Raw genomic sequence first — 7,972 nt, forward strand, 5'->3', positions numbered from 1 at the left:
GTTCACACTATGGACCAACCATTGTATATTCTTATAGGAGAGTACTTTCCCTTATAGGATGTACTCTTATCTTTTTAGTTATATGGTTATAGAGAAGAGAAGAGGATAGAAGAAAATTCAACCATCCATCTCTCTCTTGTGTCTTGCTCTCTCTTGTGTGTGTGTGTTTTTCTTACAAGGAACTCAAGGTCTCTCTCTCTCTCCTATATTCTCTTTAGGATCCATGTCCATGGATGCGCAGAGGACACACATTGCGATTGGTATGAGGAGGCATTGGTGTGGAATCTTCAAGACTATTAAGATTGATCACAATGTTAACACAATTACCTTGGAAGGAAGTTGGTTTTCATTGTTGCATGATAGCATTAGGAATGAGTTGAGTTGATGTTTCTATCTAGAGACCAACCTATGAGCTTTGATTCCATGGCCGTCCTTTGTTAGGGTTCATCTCGTTGAACTCGTGATAGACCGCATTTTCCATCTGCCTATCGGGGTCTTCCATCTTGACATCGCGTCTACTATGGTTTCCCTTGCTAATATCTCACTTGTTGGAAGAGATTTCTTCTCCGAATTCAATTAATCTATTGGGATTTCCCTCTCTAAAGCTATTAGCATTTATCCCTCTGGAACTACGAGGGTTTTCACCCCAAAAATCGTGCCTGGTAGGATTATTCGCTTTGAAGTCTGGTGAAACCATTCTCCTCCCAACTTGGAATGTGAAAGTAGCAAGCTCTTTTGGCTCTAATGCGATGAGGCTTCCCATGCCAAGGCTATTGGGGAGCATTGCTACAAATGAGAGTTTGTTGGATAGAGGGGAGTAGCTACAAGGCTGTGGTGGAATGGAAGCGAAGGTGGAGATTTGCACTACATGTGTAAATGTGGTTGTGTGCACGTGCACAAGGGTGTGCGCACATGCGCAAATGGACGCACATGCAGGTGCAAAACATGTGGGTGTAAATGTGTGTGCATGCCCTACTAGTGTAGTTGTGTGTGGAGTGAATGTGGAAGGTGGGAGTACGCACGTGTAAATATGCATGCACATACGGTGTGAATGGGAGTGCGTATGCATGTACGAGATGTGTGCATACGAAATGGGAATGTGGGGGGTGCAATTGTGCAAATAGTAGTGCACATGTGCGTGAATACAAGGTGTGTGCACATGTTGTATATGAAGGTGTGAATGGGTTATGAAAATGGAAGTTATTGAAATGGTTTTTTTGTGATGTGTTTCATTTATCATGGATATTTATTTTTGATTATTTGCCGTATGGTTAGTGACTTACCGTAAGGTACTAGTTGCACTGTGTTGGGTAGATAGTCACTGGATATAATAGTTGGCATGTTTTTTTGATAATAGATTAGTGGGCAGGGCTAGTGCGGGCGACCTAATGAAGGTTGCACATGTGTGCACGTTTTTGGCGACATTATATTTTTGTAGTATACTTATGGCCGTTTTTATTTTGGATTTATGGCTGTCATTATTTTGTAGCCAAATGGTAGCTAAACACATTTGTTCATATGATTTATTTATCCTTAGTAGGTTCATGGACCAATTTATTTATAGCAAGATTTATGCATAAAGCTTAGACTTTTCTATTTTTAAGAGCAAGGTCCAAAGTGGCGTGTAAAAACTATTTTTGGCTCATAAGTAATACAAAAAGATATTTAAATACACTTGCTTGAAAGTGTGAACCGTCAAGTAAGTGGGGGAGATTTAACCCATTTTGGTGTAGTGCATGTTCTTCTTCTTTGTGTATTCTAGCAAGTTGGATATATTTTATGCTATGGTTTTGAACAAGCAATTACAGAGATATGGAGATTATATTAATTATTTTTGTATAAGAGGACCACCACTCTTTTGCAAAATAGTAGTAATTAGAGGATAAGTCTAAATCTTAAAGCGGTGAAGGACCAGTGGACAAGGAGGTGAAGAAATTAAAGGGAAAAAGGCCAAATCAGAGCTAGAGGTAATTTTATACATTGATTATTGTCCAAAGGTCCATAGGAGGTGAAAAACCATTTATGGTTTTACAAATCCACTTAAAAATTATTTCTTTATACTAATCCGCTTTTTAATTGGGCACCATAAAGCATAGGAGGCTCTCAAACATGATCAAGAGCTTCAATTTTATCCTCTCCAACAACAATCAATGGCTATAGGCCACTCCAAATAGACTCCAAAAGTTGTGTTTGTGAAAAATCATGGTTTTGAGCTTGCATAATACAAGCTTATAAGCTTTAAAAAGCCCATAAAAATTATTATTATTTATGTTTTTTTTAAATCGCATGCATAAAAATTTGTAGCTTTCCTAAGACTTTTAAATCGCATGCTTAAAAATTATTATTATTTATGTTTTTTTTCAAATTGCATGCTTAAAAATTTGTACCTTTCCTAAGACTTTTAAATTTTATCCAAAAAATCAACCTTATTACCTTTAAAAAAAAATCATTTTAGGTTAAAACTCCCAAAAAATATAAAAAAATCCCAATTTTTTTTCTCATCTTTTCCATCAGTTTTAGCTTAGTTCATGTGCAAAGTTGTTTGCAAAGTTCACAACAATCAGTGTTCCTGTGTGGTGAGTGCCGACCTCTCCATTATCAATTCTAGCATCCAATGTACCCTTGTGCATCCTCTACAATGCCTATAAATCTTTATTTTATGGTGATCAAACAACACATTGAAGTAACTTGGTTGTGGTGGTATTATCTTTCTGCTTTGGATTATATAAAGCAAGGTGAACCTCTACCTACATTCTTCATATGATGTTATTTTGATCAACCAAATCGTGATTTATATTATGCAAATGAGGTAACAAATCTCCAATCTCATCAACAAAATTCACAATGAATCCTTCTTCAAGTGATGATGATTTGTATATCATAACATTGGTGGCTTTACCAACCCCACCTTGGAGTTGACGTTTGATCAGAAGCTTTCTTTAATCCAAGCTCAATTGGAAGAAGAGCAACAAGGATGCATGCATGCCAAACTCTTATTGGAGCGTGAGAAGCACACTTGGGCCAAAGATTCTCAAGAGGATGACCCCATCGATAAAATTCTCAAAGAAGCTTTTGATGTTCAACATGCACACAAGGAATCCAAGATAAGTCATCGCTCTTTTACTTTTGTAGATTTGATGGTAAAAAGGATGGCCACTCTATTCTTTCATGGGATTAAGCCAATTTGATGATTATTTTATGGCTGAAAGTTTCTTAGAACTACGAATCACATGGTGGATAAGGCATCTTTATGGTGGAATGTATTGCATCATGTTGTCGATAAACCAACCACTTGGATTGATTTCCAAGACAAAGTCAAGGAGTGTTTACCCTAGTTTCATTTACAAGCATGTTGTGCATGGAGATAGTTTTCTTGGAATTATTATGACATTGTATCTTAGCATACAATGTGTTTTTGGTAGACTTTACTACATCTTCTCATGCTTGAGGATGTCCTTGATGATACTTTGTAACAAAAATATGAAGATGTTCTCGAAGAAGGTATACAAGTAGAGGTGAATATGTTCAAACCTCCTTCTCTCTATGAAGCTATTTCTCTAGCTCATCGATAAAAGCTTTGCTCTATTGACAAATATGTTCGGCCTATGCAAGGCCCTCTCCCATATAATTGACAATCGTCTTTTGTGGGTAATAATCATCCATTCACGTCTTTTGTGGGTAATAATCATCCATTCAGGTGATCTTTTTAACCTAATTTCTTATACTTAAAATCATATAAGTAATTTTCAAAATTCACATGCATCCATGATTCCTCCTAAAAGTATATTTAATTGGACAATTTTAAAGTCAAATCTTGTAAATTCAAATCCCAAGCCTAGTTACAATAGCACCCATAATGCTTCACCAAAACCCCCTATACCTAGTGTTATTTGTTAATTGTTGTAAAAAATTAGACCACATTGCAAGGGTGAATTGCTATTCCAAGTTACCACCCCCAAAGAAACCAATCACCGCAATCCACTACATTGAAGAAGAGCTCATGAGCCCGATTGTGATGTCACTCCAGATTGGACTGACTATACTCTTAATGATGAGGTTAATCATGAATCAATTGACCCTCTAAGTATTCCCCAATCTTTTCATTCATTATTGTTCATAAAAGGATCCATCAATGGTAGCCAATTTTGTGTTTTATATTGTAGCCATATTTGGTAGTGATGTGTGTGAACACACTAAGACCAACCAAGGTACTTTTTTCCTCTTTAGAAGGTTTTTTTTTCGCTATGGTAGTATACACCTATCTTGGGGTATACTTATCATCTTTGTACAACAATACACATTTATGATCTATCTATCTATTATCTCATTTTGTGTTTTTTGAGCTTCTCCACTGTGTGTGCATTCCTGCAACCCTATTTCCAACATTTGGTATCAGAGCATATGCTCCTCACTCCTGTTGTTGCCTGCTCTTCACCCCAAGTTGCATGTCTTCTTGAATCGAATCAAGGAGTCATTCTGGGAGAAGAAAGAGAACTTGGATGTGTGTAATACTTTGTACTAAGGTTTTTCGGTCCGATTTTTATTCCAGGCATGTTTTGGGGGCCATTCGCGCAGTTTTGATTTTCTAAAAACAACTTCAGGAACTAGATTTGCAATGTTCTTCATGTTGAAAATACAAGTGAATAGGGTGTGTGCGGGAACAAGCCCTTGGTTAGAGGCTGTAAAAGAGAATGTGTAAATGTGAAAGAACCTGTGAAAAGGTGAGAAGAATCTACTAGGAGAGAATAAAGGGTAGCATGAGAAGATTTAAGAAGTGTGGAGATATTCTGGGAGATATTCTGGGAAAAGTGAAGAGGTGGAGAGAATCAAGCAAAAGAGGTGGAGTGAATCAAGGAGAAATCAGTGGGATTTGATGCTTGGATGTAAACTCTATAAATTGAGACATTGGCCTAATGAGAATTTGTTGGTTTTTGATTATCCATGCCTGCATTAAGCTATTTGTCACTAATTACATCTTAATTATTTGCTAATCACTTTGTTAATGATGTTGATTCTAGTGTTTGATCCACCATAGCTCATCACATTGCTCTAATTTCAAAATGGTATCAGAGCCATGCCTAGAATCCATCATTTTGTGAGCCCATTATCTTGCTAATCATTTTGCTAATTAGGATTAGTAGAAAATTATAATTTTTCCTCTTTTTTCAACTCACCTCTGTACCCCCAGCCAGTGGAGGAGTTCATTCTCCTTGCACACTTAAAATTAGGCCTATTGCTTCTAACCATAGCTAGTCATAAGCCTTGTGCTCCAACCACTCAAGAAAGAAGCGCAAACCGTCGGCGAACGAAGGAGAAATCACTATTTTAGTAGGCGCCATTTTTCAGCAGAAGATCTCAGATCTACACTCACTCAAGGTGAATCAACCTAATTTCTCTTAGCCCCAGGTGTTTTCAAGCATGCTCTACAAGCTGGTGAAGATATAAGTCAATTTGATCAAGTCTACAGTGAGATCCAAGCTCTTCATCAAATCTGCAAGTGACTTTGGTAAAACAGAGATTAAGCTGTCAATATTTGTTGGTCAAATCTTGTGTTTCTTGGCTTAATCCTCTACTAGACTCAATTCTATTGATGGCTTTGAAAGCATTTGAGCTCATTTGAAGTCTTAAGTCACCAAATCTGGACTCCCCGCATACTCTGTTTTTCTGCACATAAAACAATGGATTAATTTACTAATCAATGATTAATCAATGCTAATCACTATATTTTGGTACAATTGAGGGTTCAAATTAACCATTAGGTATCTGATACAGATCCCTATAACTTCAGATTTCAATCCGGAGTTGGTTTGATACTCCAACCATTCCGTACAAATTGGTTACCCTTGATTTAATGTAATTTTTGGTGATTTTATGCTGATAAATTTGTTGTAATCATCTCTTAAACACCAGATTGAGTTGTAAAAGAGTAGACACTACCCTTGAATCTTGAAATTGGATCAAGGGGTAAGACCCCCTTCACATCACCATGAGTACAGCACAAGAAATAGCCAAATTTAATGGGGAGCAATTTTACACATGGCAGACAAAAACCATGTATTTGCTCATGAGGAAAAATCTGTGGTGGGGGCTAGTTGAGGGAAGAGATGAATGCCCAGAGAGAGGAGAAAATGAGTGGAAGAGCAAGAATGAAAAAGCATTGGGACTTATTGCACTCAGTTTAAATGATGAAATCATTCATCACATCACAAGGATACAATGGGAAAAAGATGCATGTGATGAACTCAATAAATTATTTGGCACACAAGCTAAAAATTCAAAGATAAATCTGTTAATGCAATTCTACAAATTGGACATGAAGGAAAGTGAACCTTTAATCACACACTTGAACAAATATAAAAGCATTAAGCAACAGCTGGCATCTATTGGCAAAAAGGTAGAAGATGATGAGGCACTAGCAGTGCTTCTGAAGAGTGTGGACAAAGGTGAATATGAAAACATTGTAGCAACACTAAAGAATGTACCTGAATTTAAGCTACACGAGATAGAAGCAGCTCTACTAGAGCAAGAGAACAGAGACAAAGAGAAGAAATGGCTCGACTCAACAGAGCAGGAGAAGAAAAGGCATTCTTCACCCGAGGAGGATTCTCTCGAGGACGAGGACGAGGAAGAGGTAGAGTAGGAGGAAGGACCTTCACTTGCCACAACTGTGGAAAGCCAGGACACATGGCAAGAGACTGCCACAGCAAACCCAGTGGAGAACGAATGACATCGGCAAACTTCATGGAGGCTCCAAAGGAAGTGGAGTCGGATCATCTTTTCTTCTGAGAGAGAGAGAGAGAGAGAGACCCCACAACCCAATGTAGCCTGCCCCAACAAAGTAAAACCACCTCTGAGCCACCGATGATGTAGGCCATGTGGTAGATGTATGTGTGAGCACTTTAGTCAAGGTCGCGGGGCACTTATAGTAGCCTTGTACACATAGAGAGAGAGAGTATCAAGGACTATGGAGTTTAGGGACTTGAAGCACTGGTCGCGGACTGTCAATAAGAGAGAAACTTGATACAGGGTCCAGATGTGCTAAGTTAACTTGAGGTGTTCTAGGCACTAGTCGCGGACTATCATGTAAGAGGGAAACTTGGTATAGGGTCTAGGTGTACTAGGAGTATTCACTTGAGGGGAGGTGTTGAAAATACAAGTGAATAGGGTGTGTGCGAGAACAAGCCCTTGGTCAGAGGCTGTAAAAGAGAATGTGTAAATGTGAAAGAACCTTTGAAAAGGTGAAAAGAATCTACTGGGAGAGAATAAAGGGTAGCATGAGAAGATTTAGGAAGTGTGGAGATATTCTGGGAGATATTTTGGGAAAAGTGAAGAGGTGGAGAGAATCAAGCAAAAGAGGTGGAGTGAATCAAGGAGAAATCAGTGGGATTTGATCCTTGGATGTAAACTCTATAAATTGAGGCATTGGCCTAATGAGAATTTGTTGGTTTTTGATTATCCATGCCTACATTAAGCTATTTGCTAATTACTCACTAATTACATCTTAATTATTTGCTAATTACATCTTAATTATTTGCTAATCACTTTGTTAATGATGTTAATTCTAGTGTTTGATCCACCATAGCTCATCACATTGCTCTAATTTCAACACTTCATCAGATTTTGGAGTAGTATTTCCAGATCTACTACAAATGGGTGTGCAAATACACGTGAAAGCATCATACACTCACCACACCGGATCTTATTTACAAGCTACACTTCAACGATCTCTACATCTTATGAAAACAATAGATAGTGATGTATTTCGGATGTTATCTACTAAGGATAAGCTTAATGGGACCAACTACTCGTTATGGTACTATATGATGTGGTATGTATTGGTAGCCAAAGGGCTATGGAATGTTGTGATTGGTACTGAGAAGGAATGTTGTGATTGGTACTGAGAAACGTTCTAGTTCCTCTGCCTGATGAATATGATGTAGAAGACACGTCTGCAGATGTGGAATCAGTTTCA

Source organism: Cibotium barometz, chromosome 34 (assembly GCF_041138505.1).
Source record: "Cibotium barometz isolate CiBa-2024 chromosome 34, ASM4113850v1, whole genome shotgun sequence".
Lineage (NCBI taxonomy): Eukaryota > Viridiplantae > Streptophyta > Polypodiopsida > Cyatheales > Cibotiaceae > Cibotium > Cibotium barometz.